This window comes from Protopterus annectens, chromosome 14.part0 (assembly GCF_019279795.1).
Source record: "Protopterus annectens isolate FY-2018-M chromosome 14.part0, PAN1.0, whole genome shotgun sequence".
Taxonomy (NCBI): Eukaryota; Metazoa; Chordata; order Ceratodontiformes; family Protopteridae; genus Protopterus; species Protopterus annectens.
This window is the reverse complement of record NC_056748.1, coordinates 930,238,073-930,258,263: the sequence shown is the minus strand read 5'-3', so window position 1 is coordinate 930,258,263 and position 20,191 is coordinate 930,238,073. Positions and strand designations below refer to the sequence as shown.

The window sequence follows — 20,191 nt, the reverse complement described above, 5'->3', positions numbered from 1 at the left end:
CTGTGCTTAGAGTGAAAAATGGGGTGGATCAATGCATGGCTCAGTTCAGATGATAGTGTTGTTTCCCTGGTTTATCTGTAATAAATTTTCTTCGTTGTTGGTGGTACTTTTGCAATTTGTTTGAAATTGTTGCAGTGATGTTCCCAATATTTTTTGCATCCAATTTATCCCAGTCAATTAAGGGATAATTTATGTCACTAAGTAAAAAAAAAAAAAATCCGTTATGGGGAAAATTACAAATTTATTAAGGAAGTAGTGTTCAAACTTATGAGGTGACATAAGGAGTACAGTGACATGTTATTATTATCTCTATGTAAATGGACAGAAATACACAACCCAAGGGTGAATTTACACATCCCCTTTACAGATTCATAGATATTAAACATGCAGTCAACAAGGGTAATAGTAGGGAACACTGGACTGCAGTAGTGTATTTGGGTACTGCTTAGAATGTTACCGCATTAGGGCACTTTGACAGCCGCTTGCTATTGTTGACTGTTACAAGCTAAATCTTATCACAAACAGTATTTTATAAAAAGTTACGTCAGAAAAAAAAACTAGCAAACAAATTTAAAAAAAAATCAGTAGTGATGCTACGAGATTCTTCACTTGAATCACTAATATAAACATTTCTTTGTCTGTGAATTTTGACAGAGTGACCTTGATTCTGCCCTGTCCCTCATAAAATGTTTGATTTTCTGGCAAACCAGTGAAAATTAGTCATTGTCAGATAGTATTACTTCCTAGCTCAGAAAATGTGTGTTGACAGTATCGCTCAATTTCTTAGTGCCATAAATCTGGACAAAGACCAACAAAATGGGGATACAGAGGCACAAAAATAGGGACATTTTTTTTTAAATTGTTCTTATAAACTAGAAAGTTGCTACAGTAACAGCGTTTGTTTTAACCTGCATTTTTTGAAGGATTTGAAGTTTGAAACTCAAAGGTATGTCGTTATTTAGTAACTTCAATACTCATATAATTCCAGTGACTTACCAGAAAAACACAAAATTTATGAGGAATAGACCAAGAACATAAGACAAAAATCTGGACAGCTGAAAGGTATGGTGTTGACTGCAAAGTCTGTTGTACTACTGATTTTTAAATTCGTGATTTTGCCTCCTATTTTTTGACCTGTCCCTCCTGAAAAAAAATTCCAGGAAATAACCAATGCGTACAGTCTGTAATATCAGGCATTACAGTTTAATACCTCAATGTTTGTACAATGCATAGTGATATTCTACCAAGTTTTTAAGTTGATTAAAAAAGGTTTCCCATGTGTTATATTGGTGGTGGTAGTAACGTTAGCAATTCTGGCATCTTCATTCTTGAAGGCGACTTTTGCATGATTCAGTCATACCTCTTAAGTGTACCTCATTATGAGGAAGTACCTCATTTGGGGTCTTAAAAAGTTCATGTTCCTCGAAGTTCCTCAAAGTTTCACATTGAAAGACTCTGTCACACATTCAGTGTTAGGAATTTTTTAAGTGAAACCCATTGTAAATAGAAATGAATCATATAAATTAATTAAAAGATCTTCTTTATAAGTAAAACCAGCGTATTTTAACCATCCTATGACATTCCTAGTTGAAGTTGTTAGTAAGCCATTAGTATGTGTTTCACATTTTGCCTATTTGTTCCACATTATGAGGGCTAGTGCTCCTCATTTTGGATATGGAAGGTTGAAAGCTATGGATTCAGTGTTCTCCATTACCGCCATCAACAAGACCATCAAGGAGCTTCGCCCATTTTCCCAACTGCTTCACAGCAGTGTCCGGCTGCGTGACATGAGTTATATGAAGGCAGAGGGAATCAAACACTGGACTACAGGACAGTACATTAATAGCTCATAGCGGCATAGTCTTAATTTTGTGCACTACTAACTCATCATGGTTGTCTTTTTAAAGAGAACTAAGGATATATTTGCATTAATTTTGCTTGCCTTTTTAAAACATAAATCTCGCATCTTATAACAGCAACTTTTTAACTAATGAAACTGGTAACACAGCAATACTAGAAGTGACTTTTTTAAAAGCATGAATGGATTAATGTTCATCATATTTAACGTAGAACAGTACACCACAGCCTATTATTATTTATCATCAGAAAAATTACATTTAGGCAGGTTCAAATCATGAGAATTATTTTCTAGCGGTGCTTTCCATATATCTAATACTGTAACTGTGCGAATAATTACTATTGCTCAAATTAACTAAACATCGAAAACTAACCTTTGTCAAATCACTGCCGCTCGAGGTTACGAAGGATATGTGATCCTAATGATAATAGCGTTGCAGCCTATAACTACAGTACAAGGTAGTTTATACGTATATAGCAGTATACATGCTTTCTATGCATCACTTGCGTCGTATTCGAGCGTTCCGGAAATTGTACAGATTGCTATGGAGACAGACAGGAAGTAACCACTAAAATGTACGAAAAGTGGGATGGTCGTTACTACTGATGGTAAAAGTAAATGCGTAGTCTATTCGATTTATTTATTTATTATTAGACCAGTGATTAGGGATGAGCAACATCTGTTAAACACTAGGATTATCTCGTTGAATTGTTTAGTCTGTCAAATTATAACATGGACACGTTTTCAGGTATAACTCTTGAAACATTATGGTCTGTCGCTTGTGCTACAGCTTCAGGGTCTGTGCGGACGTTGTTCATAGGTGTGTACTAGGCTAATGGCCCTGGTGCCTTTACAAACCTAGCCCACAGAAGTGTGGAGTGCAATTGTTTTCCTTCATCATGAAAAAAAGATCACATTAGCAGAGGTGGATCCTGGTCAAATGAGGCCCTAGGCAGAATAATGGACCAGGACCAGTATCCCCACAACAATTCCAGTGTCCCATTACTCGTCTGTCTCGTTCCAGTTACCACAAACACTGTTTAAAGGTGTCAGTGTGCATACAATTTTCTTTAGTTTTACAGTGCTTACAGATATTTTATTTAAAACCTTTATTTCAAATTTTATAGCACAAACACTGACAACTTAGTGCTAATGAAAATAAAACAAAATAGTCTTACACTGAAAACAGTCGCAGCACGAGCAAGACTTCTCTTCCATTGAAACTCATATTCATTAAAATGTATATAACCAGTGGTGGATTGTGTGTTAATTTACATCCACAGACATCTCTGAAATCCAACAATAATATCTACATTGTTAATTACATCTTCGCCAGATGTCAGTGTCAAAAATTAACAATAATAATGACCACTGTCAAATATTTCAAATTTGTTTCAAATAAACACACTTTAGCCAAAGTATTCCAGTTTAATTCTGTCTCTCTCTCACATACACGTGGCAAAGCCAGTTTATTGACTTTTTAAAAATGACCATAAGGTACTTTCATCCACAGAGTGCCCCACACCCCACCAGCAGTTATAACTACTTTGTTGACTATGTACACCCATTGTTATGAAGAAATAAATTACCTGTACTTTATTGGTAGCTTTGGATAAGTTACAAGAAATTGTTTAAAGATCACTAGCATTATACCATAAGATCCAGCCATGTGTAGCACATTTTATAGAAGAGTAGTTAAAAGGGCATAAGAAATATCAGTCACATAATAACATATGATAGGTGAATATACACAATCTTTGCAGATGTAAAAGTAAAAGTTACTATTACTACTGCACAGGTTGCTGCAGGCAAACAACTTTGCACTGAAGTGCTTCATCAGTAAATGCATTGTCTTCTGCCCTTGAAGAATAAATTGCTTGTGTTGCATTAAAAAATAATATGACCATAATATTGCCCAAACATTTCCTGAACTTGATCAGTTATATGATAGGGAATGTCTGGCAAACAACAACAGATTCATGGTTAGTAAGCATGCAGTCTTGGAGATCATTAAAAAGCCTGGCACACATTCCCAGTTGCTCCAAAGAATTGTCTACTTTCTCAATGTCCCACATGATGTAAACGAAGGTGGAAGGATTCAAAACCTGCACCTTTGTTACAGGGAGCAGCTCATTAACAAGACAGAGCCTTTGTCCTCTGTGCTAACTTCTAGACTAGCAGTTTTTAACTAAATGTAAAAATCCTTTACAATCTAATCTAGTAGAAAAGACTGTATCACAGTAATATGCAACAGTGGGCTACATAAGGGATGCTGAAGATCATACTGTTCTGATCAACACTAAATAATGCAGACTATATCCTGACAAATATAAAACCCTTTGCATTTGTTGGTGGCTCTAAAGAAGTTACTACAAAATATATGGCCAAAATGCAACACTTTTAGACTATATTACATAGTCCAGGTCTATTGCTGAATTAATTCATTCCTTAGTGTAGTAAATAAAGCAAAACAATGAATGTTGTAGCAGTAGCTTTTGTTCAACAACCTACAAGTCATACACAAATCAGAAATATAACTAAAAGTGGTGCATTTTACACACACACACACACACACACACACACACACACACACACACACAAACGCACTCACCTATTTGCTGATAAATACTCCACGGACTCTCTCTAGTGAACCAAAGCCAACTCCTGCTGTTACTCTGTGCAATATTTCCAGATACCTGCAGTTTCTCCAAATACCAAGTCCAGGCACCTGCCATTACTCTAAATACCTGCTGTTAGTTTTGCTTCTTATTCTGCATTGAAATCTCTTGTCCACACTTACTCTTGTTTCATTGCTGAAAGCAGGAAACAGCAGGATATGGACGAGGGCAAAGCAGAAAATTTATTAAAGTGACAGTATGTGGTTGCTCAAAAAATAAGAAAAAAAAATCTTTTTTTAATCTAATGTTGAGGTTGTCCCCACAAGCATGGGCCCTAGGCAACTGCCTAGTTTAGCTACTGCTGGATCAGGCCCTGCCCATTAGGCATGCATGTCATAGAAATACTAACATCAATATACGACACTGGACATTCATTTCTTGTACAGAGAATAAAAGGCATGTAAAACAGAAATAACTAATCAGTTTTACAGTATGTTAAAAGTACTTTAAGTATGATTGATTTCATTTAGTGTACTATTTCTATCCATGTTAAAGTGATATATATAACCGTAGTTGGTGTAAATTAAACAGTAAATGTATTACTGTTTAAATGGAATGTGCATGTATATATAATTGTTCCTGGTGTACATTTTATAAAATAAATATATATGCATTATGATGTATTTATAGCACAGGACAAATGCATGGCACTCTTTGATAGCCTGTCCATCAATAACGTAATGTCCCCATCACCTGTCAGTCACTATGGGAATGCCCAAACCTGTGTGAACTTCATTGGGGCTATTACACTACACAATAATCTGTCTGTCAAACCTTATGTCTCAAACAGAATGCTTAGAAACCCTCTAAATGAGCATATGTTTATGTTGTATAGAGCAGTTATATGGAAGTACCGCCATGGCTAAGTGGTAGTAAACACCACCCTTGCCCATCCCATCTCATAGGTTCATTATTTTGCTGTGCCTCTGTTGAGCAGTGACATCCATTGGTCAAGATTTCTCTTGAAAGGCCAGCGAGGTGCTCTGCCAGCTGCTGCAAGTGTCGGGTCAGATACATGGATAAAGAGCTTGAGTGACAGGTAGGTGTGTTCTCTGATGCTGATGATATCTTGCATTCAGGAAAAAAAATAATGTTTTTCTTGTATATCAGTGTGATTTTTGACACTGCAATAAAGGGATGGATTAACTGTGTTATCTGATGATGTCTGTAAATTAAATAAACAGAAAATAAACATAATTTCAGAGTTTCACACTAGACTGTTTGCCTCTGGTTCAGATATGATGTACTTATTTTACTGTAGTGATGATTTCTTGTCTGTTTACATTTTATTTATTTATTTTATTTTATTTTACATTTGTTGACCGGGAGAATCCGACTGGATAAATGTCCATTTTCAGCAGAGGCCCGGGGAGAAAAGCTCCAGAGTTTGTAAATATGCAAAAGGCAAGTGTACATATACAAAGTCATTTCACAGATATGGAGACCAAGTACAGAACTTAACATTTTAAAGGTACATAGAGAAAGAAAGAAAAATATATATATATATTAGCTGCACATTGTAGTAGCAGGATGGGTTAGTTGAATGTCCAGTAATTTCTGCTTGAATTAACAAGAGCATGTCTAATTTGCCCATAGATATGTGCAAATTAGCAATATTGTGTTTGAGTATGATGGTATAAGAAAGAGGTGGGGTGTACAGTGAGTAGTAGAGAGCTTTCAGGAGTATAGTAGAGCTTGTGGCAGATGAGATTTGTGTATTGAGAATACTAGTACATGCAGTAAGTTAGTATGCAGCGGTAGAATGAGAAAGACCTGAAGGAGAAGTGGGTGTAGAGGGTCAGCCTGGGGGAAGGCATGGGCATTGTCTGTTGATAAGTAGGTGTTCCTTTAGTATATGTTTAAACTTAGTGATAGAATTTGCTGAGGTAATATCGGGGGGCAGTGAGTTCCAGATTTTTCCTATGTAGTTTGGAAATAGGGAGTTTCCTGCTGAGTTGTTGGTTCTGTTGACCTTGATTAAGGTCCTGTCACTAGAACGTAGTTGCCTTGGGTTTTCCTGTATTTTAAGTAAATTTGATAGTGTAGGTATTTTGTCTGGATATAGTAGGAGTTTTTTAGTGAAAACTAGTTGGTGGAAGGTAATGAGATTTCGAAGTTCAAGCCACTTTAGTTGGTTTAGTGAGTGGCAATGATGTGAACGGTAAGGAGCATTTGTGGCAAACCTGGCAATTTGATTGTAACATGTTTCTAGTTTTGTAATTTCAGTTTTGGCTAGGTTGGTGAAGATGGGGGCAGCATATAGAAGTGTGGATAGTAGCAGAGTTTAAACCATAGTAATTTTAGTCTGTTGATTTAGGTATGTTATGTTTTTGTACAGACTGCCTAATTTTTTGTGTTTGTTTTTGATGGTTTGATTTATGTTCAGGTCAAACTTCAGTTTGTTGTCAATTGTAACAGCCAGTAGTTTTGTGTGGGAGTCTGGGGAGATAATGGTACTATCATTAGATATAATATTGAGAGTATCAGTGTCTAAGTTGGATTTATTAGGTTTGAAAATTAGTAGTTTGGTCTTTTTTGTGTTCAGTAGCAGGTTTTTACTGAGAAACCAAGCGTCTGTGGTTTTGAAGACTTGTTGGGTAGTGGAAAGGAGTGTGAGGGGGTTGGTGGCTGAGCAGACTAGTGTGGAGTCGTCAGCATATTGTATGACAGTTGCATCTTGGGTGCTCTTGTTGAGATCATTCATGAATATGGAAAATAATAGAGGGCCTAATATTGATCCTTGTGGAACTCCAGTTGTTATAGTTTGTTATCCCACCTGACTGCTTGCTGTCTGCCTATTAGGTAGTTTTGAAACCAGGCTAGTGAGTCAGTGGTTAGTCCAAGGTCAGTGAGGGAGCCAAGAAGTTTGAGATGGTTGACCATGTCAAAAGCTTTTGATAGGTCTAAAAATATGGCTGATGTTAGTTTGCCTAGATTCCGGTTCTGGTTGATTAAGTTGGGGAAGGAGAGAATGGCAGTTGTTGTACTATGGGCTGGTCTAAACCCATGTTGGGTAGAAGTGAGAAGTTGGTTTTTCAAAAGTTATTGCATAAGTTGCTGGTGAATACATTTTTCTAATATTTTAGCACGTGGGGACAATATGGCAATGGGGTGATAATTGGTAAGGTCTGTACAGGTCCCACCTTTGTGTAGTGGGGTGACATATGGTATTTTCCAGATTGTTGGGATTTTGCTTTCTGTTATTGATCTGTTCAGGAGAATTGATATTGGATAGGCTATCTCATTAGCAGCTATTTGAAGATATTTGTCTGGAATGTTGTCGACAACTAGGCTAGTTCGTTTGAGTGTACCTAATAGTCTTTTTATGTAATCTGTGGGAATAAGTTTGAATTGGAAGGTGGTATTGATATTGGTAGCAGGCTTGGGGTTGCTAGTAGTAATTTGTTGCTTATGGTGGCACAAACAAGGACCATTCCTCTAAAATGTACCTCGTTATGCGGAATGTTCCTCATTTTGAGTCTTAAAAAGTCCATGTTCCTCACAGTCCCACAATGAAGGGGTCTGATACAGTGATTTCCGTAGTAAATATACCAATAAAAGGTATTACATCATGTATGTATTCCAGTGTCTTTATGTTTTCTGCTAGTGGACAAACACAGGATTTCATTATTTTTTTTCCTAATCATATTAATTCATCAAAAGAGCTTTTCAAAAGTATAAAGTAACTCAGTTTAACCATCTTGTCAGCTTCCTGGTTGAAATTATTAGTAAGCATTTAATAAGTGTTCTAGATTTTGCCCATTTGTGCAGCATTATGAGATGTAGTGCTCCACATTTTGGAGACAGAAGGCTAAGAACTGTGGTAAGGATTGTTTCTAATCCATGCAGCTGCACACTTGGGAATTGTACAACAGACTAGTAGAGATAAGCCATAGAGATAAGGGATTTAAATTATTGGACAACAGAGTATTTTACCCTATGAAAAACTTGTTTAACCTAATTTTTGTACTTTTATAATCTTTGTAATATCATATTTGAATATTTTCCGCATGGGTTGTAGCTAAATAAAGGGTTCAGTGTGTCAGACCAGCCTACACACTAGGATAATAAGGAAAACAAAATGCAGCTCCATTAGTATGTCACTGAAAGCACATCTCAAAAAAAGCACATGGTATGTAGTTGGTCTGGACTTGAAGTAAAATCTTGTGAAATGGTCCTCACTAATCGTGCACAGTAGGCCTGTCCTGAAATAATCTATACACCTGTCTGATTGAAAGGTGAAGAGAAGAAATATAAAAATGGAGATAATGCAAACATTTTCACTCTCTTACAAAACACAGAACCTTCAAAGAAAAGGAAGACATCGGTACAGTGGAATATTACTCTAGTTAGGACTGAATATGTTCCCTTTCTCTGTGAAAAAATACACAGTGCTCACCCAACTCATGCAAGTGGCAGGTATTGCAGTAGTTTGACAGTAATATCTGTCACTCATTAAAGCCATGCCACAACCTGTGCAAAAATGACAGAATTGTACTTCTTTGCAATATAGAGATACTTACAAAAACATGATCCCACAACATGAATATATCTATAAAAGCTAAAATAGCCTGTTTAAGGTTATAAGAGGTTATAGCTGAAAATAGCATGTGTTTGTCCCTTTCTGGATTGTACAGGGGCAATATTTTGATCGATGAGTTATTCTTTTTAAATAATAGGTAGTCGGTGAGGTCAACAGCGTGAAACCAGAGTACAAAATATACATTTCTGGCTACACCCTTACAAGTTTGTGTCGTATTTGTAAAGAAATGTGGATGATTTTTAAGAACACTGAATAAAGATTATGATTGCATATTTTCCATCAAATATATTATTTCCTTAATGTTATTTTTATTTAATTTATATTACCTTAATTGTTTGTACTTCTGATCTGCATTCCTACTTGAATGATGGTGGGACATCATTCACTGTGTTTTAAGAAGGCATTTACTAATTTACTTTAAAGTTAGTAGTACTTACAAATAAAGAAAATAGTGGTGTCTTCTTAGGTTACCACACTTTAATAAACAATAAAATCACCTCCAGTTAGTGCTTTCGTCTCAACTCTACAGAGACTTCTTCAGACTGAGGTTAACTTCTACAAAATTATTTTTTTAAGGCTTCAATTCTCACATGGTTTAAACTCATTACATGATACATTCACTTTAAAATGTCACTTCCTCTTCCTTCCAACTTCCAAAAAGCTAACTTTGTGAAAATACTACAAAAAAGTTAAGAAAAACATTTAAAAATACACTCAGGAAATACTTTATACATTTCCTAAAATACTTAATACATTTGAAAACATTTAAGAAACACATTTTCACCAACATATTACTGCACTATATGTTTTTTTTTAAAGTATTACTAATGTTTGAGCCTCTTTCTTTTCAAATACATAAATTCCTCCCTATCATTTAAACCTGGTGGGAAGCAGGCATTAAGTTTGACCTGCCGTAAGTATTCTAGCCAACCCAGCTCTTCTATATTCATAACAGTAGTATCACTAGGAAGGGCCTCTACTACCAAGAATTTATACTCTCTTTTACAATTTTTTAACTTATACTGTCTGCTTAAAGCATTCTTTTCATCCCCTCTCTGTATGGCATATTTATGCTCATAAATCCTTTTATATAGCTCTCTAGTTGTTCTGCCAATACAAAAGGATTTACAATGCAGGCAGGTTATTAAATATACAACATTTTTTGATTTACAATTAAAAACACCTAGAACTCTAACCACATTCTTACCCACCTTTATTTCTGAGGAATATGTGTATAGAAAGTTGCACATATTACAATTAAAGCATCTTTTCATCCCTTTCTTATTTGCTACTTCCTTTGGTTTATTTAGTTTAGCTTGAAAGAAGTTCTTATAACTTTTAGCCCTCTTCTGCACAAACTTTGGTTGTTCACCTATTTTGTTAATCATTTCACTATTTGTTTTAAGCACTCCCCAATTATGATTTATCACCCTTTTTATTGTTCCTGAATCTACACTATTTTGTATGATCATTGCTGTTCCATACTTATAGTGTGTCATACAAGATTCATTTCTTGTTTTACTTTTTTCTCACATCTCTATTTGTTCATGTAATATTTTCATCACTTTTTCCGGATATCCTCTAACTTCTATCTTGGAACAAAAGTATTTCGCCTCATTTAAAAAATCTTCATCTTTATATGTTAAGCTACTTATTCTACTTAACTGTTCCTTTATTATATTCATTTTGGTTTTCTTGGGGTGCAAATGTGAATAGTGTAAATAACTATTATTCTGAACTTCTTTCTTATAGATTTTAGATACCAAACTTTCTTTCTCTTTACATACTGTAACATCTAGATAATTAATTTTTCTTATTATAACTGTGTGTAAAATCTAAATATGTACACACATTATTCATATAATTAATGAACTCTTCTAGTTTGTCCAACGTTCCTCTCCACACCATAAAAACATCATCAATAAAATGCACAATCTTGACTATGTACTGTTTATACTCACTTTCTAATACATTTGCTGCTTCCCAGCCATTCATGAACATATTTGCATAGCTGGGTGCTAGGACTGCACCCATCGCAACCCCATTTATTTGTACTTAGATTTCTTCATAAAAAGACAAGTAGTTGTAATTCAGTACTATATCATTTCCATTATTAAAGCTACTGTATCTGCTGAGTATTTCTTTGATTTCAGTAATTAACTTCTCGCAGTTTCCATCCCATCTTCGTTGGAGATGACTGTGTAGAGAGATTTTATATCCAATGTTACTAGAAAGTCTTCTTCTTCAACTTTTATTTCTTTTAATTTATTTAGAAAGTCAAAACTATCTCTTATATACGTTTCACTTACAGAGACTACTTTTTGCAAATGCTTATCTACATATACTGACAGGCCCTCAGTTTTGCTACCTGCACTGGCTACTATAGGTCTTAGAGGAGGGTTGTTAATATTTTTATGAGTTTTAGGTATTCCTGATATCTTGCTTATTTTGGGGTTGGTTGTCAATAAACTCTTCCTAACTCTCTCATCTACCAGTTAGGAATCATTCTTCAATACATGCATCTATTAATGCATTCCCCTTTTTTACTTCTCTCATATCAATTTTCTTATAATATTTAACATCTGTTAGTAATTCCTTCATTTTACTTTCATAGTCTGCCCTGAACATTGCTACCAAGGACCCACCTTTATATGCTTTTAACAGCAGTAAATCAGTTTTATCTAACAAATTGTTAAAGCATTCTTTTTCTTTCATAGACATATTAAAATAATTATATTCAGCCTTCTTTTCTAATACTTCAATTATCTGTGCTTCACATATGCTCAAAAACATTTCCAACTCCTTACATAAAGGAGGGTTGTAACAGCTTGGTTTGTAAAGTAACACGTTACTTCTTTCATAATTTTTCAACATCACATCAACATTTAACAATCTGACATTGTCTTTCAGGCCATTTATTGTCCCTACTTTATTTGCTCGTTGAGCTGGTGCAAGGTTCCATCCTTTGCTAAGAGCTAAACATTCTTGACTTGAAAAAACGTAAGTAGATAAATTAATAATTTTAAAATTTACTGTACCTATGTTTTCCACAACTGTTTTTTCTGTCCCCAATACGTCTTCTGAGTTCCTTTTCTCACAAAGCCATTTTGTGGCTGCCAGTTAGTTTTATATTTATTATGTCCACTCTCTGCTGTTACCTGGACCCAGGTTCTTTGTCCTTCATTAACTCTTTGATGAACATCCACAGCTTGTCGGCTCTTTACTGAAGGCATACTTTGCTTTTCTGCCTTAGGTTCATAGGTTCATAGGTTTATGCTAGGCTATCTGCCCTAAGGCATTTATAAGCCTAGCCCAGAGTTTTTGTGGCTTATGCCACCCCTTATGTTAAAAAATACTGTGCCCATTAGTTTGTTGTGCCTCTGTCCAGCAGTGACACAGAGATGATTCCTGGGGTAAACCTACGATCTCCCATCCACCGGTCAAGATTACTCTTGAACAGAGCCAGCGAGGTGCTCTGCCTCACATGGACTGGGAATTTATTCCACAACATAGGGAGTCTCTGGGTGACAAATCTATCCCTCCAGCATGTCCTATTTATATCCGTGCTAAGGTTTAAGTTGCTTGCTCTAGTGGATCTGGTAGATTTGGATTTTTTGAGGTGGAGCATGTCCATTAATTCCGGGTTGGACATGGCCTTGTATGTCAGGCACAGGTCACCTCTGAGCAGACGGTATGCGACTGAATAGAGCTGGAGTTTCTTCAGTCTGGCAGCATATGACAGATTTTGGAGTCCCTTTATCCTTTTGGTGAGGAACTTTTGGGGTCTCTCCAATTTCTGCAGGTGTCGGATGAGATACATCCTGAATGGGGCATTGTACTCTATCATTGGTCTGATAAGTGAAGAGTACAGGGGAACGATGACCTCACTTGATCTGGATGTGAATCCCTTCACGATCAGGTGGGCAATGTAGAAGTTTTTTCTAACCACTTTAGCAACGTGAGTGTCAAAAGAAAGGCCACTGTCAACCTGGGTCCCCAGGTCCCTGATAACCTCTTCTGTGCTTAGTGGATTGCCACCTGTATGGTAGCTTGGGGTTACCTTGTTTTTCCCGAAGGGTATGACTATACATATTTTGGCATTTAACTTCAGGCCATGGCTCTGGCACCAGCTATCAGTTTCCGTGAGACCCCTCTGAAGGATATCTGTGTCCGATGTACTTTCCACTATGGCTCCCAGTTGGCAGTCATCTGCAAACTTTGTCAGCCATAGTCCTCCTATGTTAGCCTGTACTTCTGAGAAGTAGATGCCGAACAACAGGGGGCCAAGGACTGAGCCCTGTGGGGCACCACTTGTGACCGGCTTGGAGTCTGACTTGGCGCCAGCTACTCTAACCCTGTGGGTTCTGTCCTTTAGCCAGTTTGCAACCCATCTTGTGACATATGGGTTTACATTTAAGCTGGTAAGTTTCTCTATAATACCCGAGTGGGGTATTGTGTTGAAAGCTTTTGCAAGGTCAAGGTAGGCTGTATGGACTGCCTTTCCCTCATCAATGGCCTTGGTGACTGTTTCAAAGAAGTCGACCAAGTTCAAAAGGCATGATCTGCCCTTGACAAAGCCAAACTGGGTCGGGTCTAATGTCTGCAAGTCCCCTATGCCTTTGTTTATGAGCTCCATTATGATCCTCTCCATAGCTTTGCAGACCAGGCTTGTTAAGCTTATGGGGCGGTAATTACCAGGGTCCGTAGAGGCACCGCCTTTGTGGAGTGGGACCACAGTTGCCGTACGCCACTCCTTGGGCACGTATCCTGTGGTAAGGCTAAGATTAAACAGCTGCCTTATGTGCAGGTTTAGTTCCTCATTGAGTTCATGTAGCACACAGCCGGGGACACCATCCGGTCCCATTGATGCTGTGTTTTTAGCTTTAGAGAGAGCAGCTTTCACCTGCGCATTGGAGATGTCTGGGAGCCTGCACTCCGCTGGGATAGTTATCTCTCCTTTTGGGGGGAGAGAGGGGGTGAAATTTGCACTGAACCTGTCTGCCAGTATGTTGGCAATGTCTGTGGGTTCAGTGATTTTTGTATCATTTTGGACTAATTCTGAGCATATCTGGGAGTTTCCACCCAGGTTTCTAACATAGCTGAAGAAGGCCTTATGATTGTCTTTTGAATCTATGGCAATTTTTCTCTCAAAGTTGGCCTTGGATGATTTTATGAGTGCTCATATTTTTTTACTAATAATGATCAAAGGTGTCTTCTCTTTTATGGATTTTGCTCTATCATGTAACAGCTTTCTCCTCTTATTGTAAAGTTTGTTTATGGCTGGGGTCCACCAGACTGGACGTTTGCCCTTAGTGGAAAGAGTCTTCTTGGTTTTATTAGGGATTGCCTGATCCATGCAGTCCTGGAGGTGTTCGTAGAAGGCATTTGTAAGGGCTTCCGCAGCTTGGGTTGTGGTTTCCACTGGCTTGGGGGCCTTGAAGGATACCACACCAGTCTTGAGTAGTGTGAAGTTTGCTTTAGAGAAGTTCTTCACTGTGGTCTTTTTTGTTTGGGGTGGGGGCGGGATGTGGATATCCAGTGAGATTAGTTTATGATCTGATCTCACCAATGAGGGATATACTTCCTGTGTGGAGCATTTTGTCCCCATGTTTGTGATGATGAGATCTAGTATATTTTCTCCTCTTGTGGGAACGGTGACTAGTTGTTCCATGGCATTTGAATTTATGAACTCCAGGAACCTTTGGGCTAGAAAGTTTGGGCTTGAGTAATGTTCCCAGTCTATATTCGGGTAGTTGAAGTTACCCAATATAATGGTGTTTGGAGATACATTTATACTCTCCAGTGTCTTCAGGAAGGCTGTGTGGGGTTCCTGAGTTTGAGAGGGTGGCCTGTAGCATGCTACAAATTGTAGAGCAGTTTTGCCTATGGTTAATTGCACCTGGATGGTTTCCAATGCTTCGTGCATTGCCACCAACCTGGAGGTGTGGGTATCCTTGATGAATATGGATACACCCCCTCCTTTTGTGGTGTGGTCCGGGTTTTGGGGCCGCAACGCATGATATGAGGTAAAACCTGATAGTGCCGGGGTGCTCTCAGGAGCCTTGAACCAGGTTTCAGTCACAGCACATACATCGATGTTCTCCATACTGAGAAGGGCCTCGAGTGCATGCATTTTGAGACTTAGACTTCTGGCATTGAGCAGCATTACCCTTAATTTCTTCCCATTTTTGTATTCTAGGGTGGTAGGTTTAGAATTTGAGCCTTGCCTAAAAAGGCACTATGGGGGTGGCAAGAGCCTTAGCCAATATCCGGAATCCCAGGGGTGACAGGTGCAAGCCGTCCCTTGCGAAGCAGCGTGACTTGTCAAGCATGTCATCCCAGGCAGACAGACACTGGATCCCCTTTGAATGACACCAGAAATTAAGCCAGTTGTTAAAGCTGATCATCTTGTCTCGATGTTGTGGCATCATTCTTGGTGAAGGAAGGATGCTGCTCAGGGTCAGGGTCATACCTGCCTGGGCTACATAATCAGAGAGCTCCTCTATGTCTCTTTTCATGTAGTCCAGGGAGGTACGTCTCAGGTCATTCACACCAGCATGGACAATGACTGTGTCATATTTGTACTTGCTGTGGAGTGACCCGAGTGCTTGTGTTATGTGGCGGATTCTAGCGCCCGATAGGCAGCTTACTGTGACCCTCTCCTTGTTCAGCCTGGTGAGTGAGACGTCAGTGTGTCTGACTATGGAGTCACCTATGACAAGTATGTTTGGTGTTGTATTTGGCCTTAAGGGCTGTGACTGCTTTGCACACTGATTTTGTGTTTTATGTGTTGCCTGTGGTGTGTCATGAGGTGGCGGTTGCTTGGGTGTCTGCTTTGGTGGCCTCTGCTGTTTAGGTAAATTTTTGCTCACAGCCTCCGAGTATGTCTTTGTGTGTTTATGTGTTTGATTCATTGTTGTGATAGCTTTATGTGAGACTGGTTTTGTGGTGTGTGTAGTTGCCTTCTCCTCCTGTCTGGTCTTGCCAGTCCTGAGTTGAGAGAGCTCAGCCTCCAGTTTGGCTAAATAGCTGCATCTCTCGCAAGTATTTGTGTTATGTGGGAGGAGGAGAGGGTTGTCTGTGTACATGAGGCAATTGTAACATTGCCTCAATATTCCCAGATTCACCAACTGGACAAGAGAGGACGCCAGCATCTGGCCCTTCGACATGCTAGAGAAATTAAGAAGTTTGGGGTGTAACTGAATGAGAGAGGACTTAGTAAGGAAGTGGGTACTCCTGGGGGGGGGGGGTCGCTAGTGAGGGACTTTGTATAATACAGAAGTGCTAAGCCTGAAAAGAAGATGCTTTTAAGACAAGTGCTGAGCTTTTTTTTTTTTGGAGGAAAAAAAAAAGCTTTTAGGAACAAGTGCTGTGCTTTTTAGTTAAGGGATATACTGTTTAGAATACTAGTAGAGCAGTTCTAAAGGAAAAAATGAAGAACAGACTTTATGGAGCCAGAAAAAGTTTAACCTTGTTAAACCGGCGCTGCCCGATGCTGCTCTAGTGGCAACTCCACGCTAAATCGCGCTAAAGCACCATCTTCCGATATCTGTCTCAATTGGGGACTTGCCATTGCATTGTTACAGTTCCCATTATATTTTAATAAGTTTTTTGTTGCTCCCAACTTGTTCTTTTTCCTTGCTCCATATTCGGTTGGCCTTGTTTCATTGGTTTCTTTACTATTTAAGCGTCCGACCTCCTTACAGCATTGGTTTCCACTTCCTGTTGATGCCTCTCACTCATGACTTCATTCACTTGTATGCAATTGCATAAACGTAGTCCATAGGCTGCTGCTACACCCCTATATAATCCGTTCTGTCTCGTTCGTATTTTTTAAGTTTTCTGCTGCTTAACTGTTCAATAAGCTTGATCATGTTATCTTGCAGAATACTTATTTTACTGTTGAAATTTTCTATTGTGGTAATTTCTTTTAATATATTGTAGTTGTTTTGCATGTTCTGTGATAACTCTGATGCTAGTTTTCTATTGTGATTTAGTAACAGTTCCACATACTGCAGTCCAGCATTCTGATTAACCACCAGCCATTTATCCACCAATTCTTTCGGTAGATTTTCTCCAGCTGGTAATTTGTTGATTCTCAAGCCTTTCGGCACTCCTTGAACCTTTAGACAGGTTTCAAAAAACAAATTGTCCCACTGCAATCTAGTTTAGTCAAGTCTTTTTCCAACTCACCAAACAATTCACTATGATTTGTTTTATGTTGCATCTGCATTTGTTGTTCATTTACCACAATAAAAGGATTTGTAGGGGGGGGGGCTAAACATCCTTTCAAGACTTCCTCACTGGATATGAAACTCCTTCTTCTTCCACTATTAGCCAAGGCATTACCACTTGCTTCGTTGTTGGTGATAAGTGAACCCATAGGTGTATCATTCAAAATACACCCTGCTGGTAATGAGACAAAACTTGTCCCAGGAATTGCATGGTTTTCCATCAAGACACAGCTACAACTAAAGTACAATAGCCAAAAAAAACAGCTTTTCACCAATAAACTTGTAAAAACAAATAAAGAAAATACTGTTGTCTTCTTAGGATACTACACTTTAATAAAACAATAAAATCACCTCCAGTTAGCACTTTCGTCTCAACTCTACAGAGACTTCTTCAGACTGAGGTTAACTTCTACAAAATTCCTTTTTTAAGGCTTCAATTGTCACATGGTTTAAACTAATCACATGATATGTTCACTTTAAAATGTCACTTCCTCTTCTTTCCAACTTTCAAAAAGCTAACTTTGTGAAAATACTACAAAAAAGTTAAGAAAAACATTTAAAAATACACCCGGGAAATACTTTATACATTTCCTAAAATACTTAATACATTTGAATTAAATTATTAATTTATATACTTATGTTTTTTCAAGTCAAGAATGTTTAGCTCTCAGCAAAGGATGGAACTTTGCAGCAGCTCAATGAGCAAATAAAGTAGAGACAATAAATAGCCTGAGAGACAATGTCAGATTGTTAAATTTTGATGTGATGTTGAAAAATTATGAAAGAAGTAATGTGTTACTTTACAAACCAAGCTGTTACAACCCTCTTTTATGTAAGGAGTTGGAATTGTTTTTGAGCATATGTGAAGCACAGATAATTGAAGCATTAGAAAAGAAGGCTGAATATAATTATTTTAATATGTTTATGAAAGAAAAATAATGCTTTAACAATTTGTTAGATAAAACTGATTTACTGCTGTTAAAAGCAGATAAAGGTGGGTCCTTGGTAGTAATGTTCAGGGCAGACTATGAAAGTAAAATGAAGGAATTATTAACAGATGTTAAATATTCTAAGAAAGTTGATATGAGAGAAGTAAAAAAGGGGTATGTATTAATAGATGCATGTATTGAAGAATGGTTCCTAACTGGTAGGATAGATGAGAGAGTTAGGAAGAGTTTATTGACAACCAACCCCAAAATAAGTAAGATATCAGGAATACATAAAACTCATAAAAATATTAACAACCCTCCTCTAAGACCTATAGTATCCAATGCAGGTAGTAAAACCAAGGGCCTGTCAGTATATGTAGATAAGCATTTGCAAAAAGTAGTCTCTGTAAGTGAAACTTATATAAGAGATAGTTTTGACTTCCTAAATAAATTAAAAGAAATAAAAGTAGAAGAAGAGCACTTTTTAGTAACATTGGATATAAAATCTCTTGACACAGTCATCCCCAACGAAGAAGGGATGGAAACTGTGTGAATCGAATTACTGACATCAAAGAAATACTCAGCTGATACAGTAGCTTTTATAATGGAAATTATATAGTACTGAATTACAACTACTTGTCTTTTTATGAAGACATCTATGTACAAACAAATGGGGTTGTGGTGGGTGCAGCCCTAGCACCCAGCTATGCAAATATGTTCATGAATGGCTGGGAAGCAGCAAATATATTAGAAAGTGAGTATAAACAGTACATAGTCAAGATTGTGCATTTTATTTATGATGTTTTTATGGTGTGGAGAGAAACGTTGGACAGACTAGAAGAGTTCATTAAGTATATGAATAATGTGTGTACATATTTAGATTTTACACACAGTTATAATAAGAAAGAAATTAATTATCTAGATGTTACAGTATGTAAAGAGAAAGAAAGTTTGGTATCTAAAATCTATAAGAAAGAAGTTCAGAATAATAGTTATTTACACTATTCAAGTTTGCACCCCAAGAAAACCAAAATGAATATAATAAAGGGACAGTTAAGTAGAATAAGTAGCTTAACATATAAAGATGGAGATTTTCTAAATGAGGCAAAAGACTTTTGTACAAAGATAGAAGTTAGAGGATATCCAGAAAAAGAAGTGATGAAAATATTGCATGAACAAATAGAGATGTGAGAAAAAAGTAAAACAATAAATTAATCTTGTATGACACAATATAAGTATGGAACAGCAATGATCATACAAAATAGTGTAGATTCAGGAGCAATAAAAAGGGTGATAAATCATAATTGGGGAGTGCTTAAAACAAATAGTGAAATAATTAACAAAATAGGTGAACAACCAAAGTTTGTGCAGAAGAGGGCTAAAAGTTATAAGAACTTCTTTCAAGCTAAACTAAATAAACCAAAGGAAGTAGCAAATAAGAGAGGGATGATAAGATGCTTTAATTGAAATATGTGCAACTTTCTATATATAGATTCCTCAGAAATAAAGGTGGGTAAGAATGTGGTTAGAGTTCCTGGTGTTTTTAATTGTAAATAAAAAATGTATATTTAATAACCTGCCTGGATTGTAAATCCTTTTATATTGGCAGAACAACTAGAGAGCTATATAAAATGATTTATGAGCATAAATATGCCATACAGAGAGGGGATGAAAATAATGCTTTAAGCAAACATTATAAGTTAAAAATTGTAAAAGAGAGTATAAATTCTTGGTAGTAGAGGCCCTTCCTAGTGATATTACTGTTATGAATATAGAAGAAGAGCTGGGTTGGCTAGAATATTTATGGCAGGTCAAACTTAATGCCTGCTTCCCACCAGGTTTAAATGATAGGGAGGAATTTGTTATGTATTTGAAAAGAAAGAGGCTCAAACATTAGTAATACTTTTAAAAAAAACATATAGTGTAGTAGTATGTTGGTGAAAGTGTGT

General features: G+C 37.2%; 1 protein-coding gene across 1 annotated transcript in view; it reads right to left on the bottom strand.

Moving 5' to 3' along the window:
• Window positions 1–2,402, bottom strand: part of LOC122789350 — a 196,095-nt gene extending 193,693 nt beyond the window's left edge. The window contains exon 1 of the mRNA XM_044056730.1: window positions 2,232–2,402. The gene's annotated coding sequence lies outside the window, so the exon portion shown is untranslated. The remainder of the gene's footprint in view (window positions 1–2,231) is intronic.
• Between the last annotated feature and the right edge of the window lie 17,789 nt (window positions 2,403–20,191).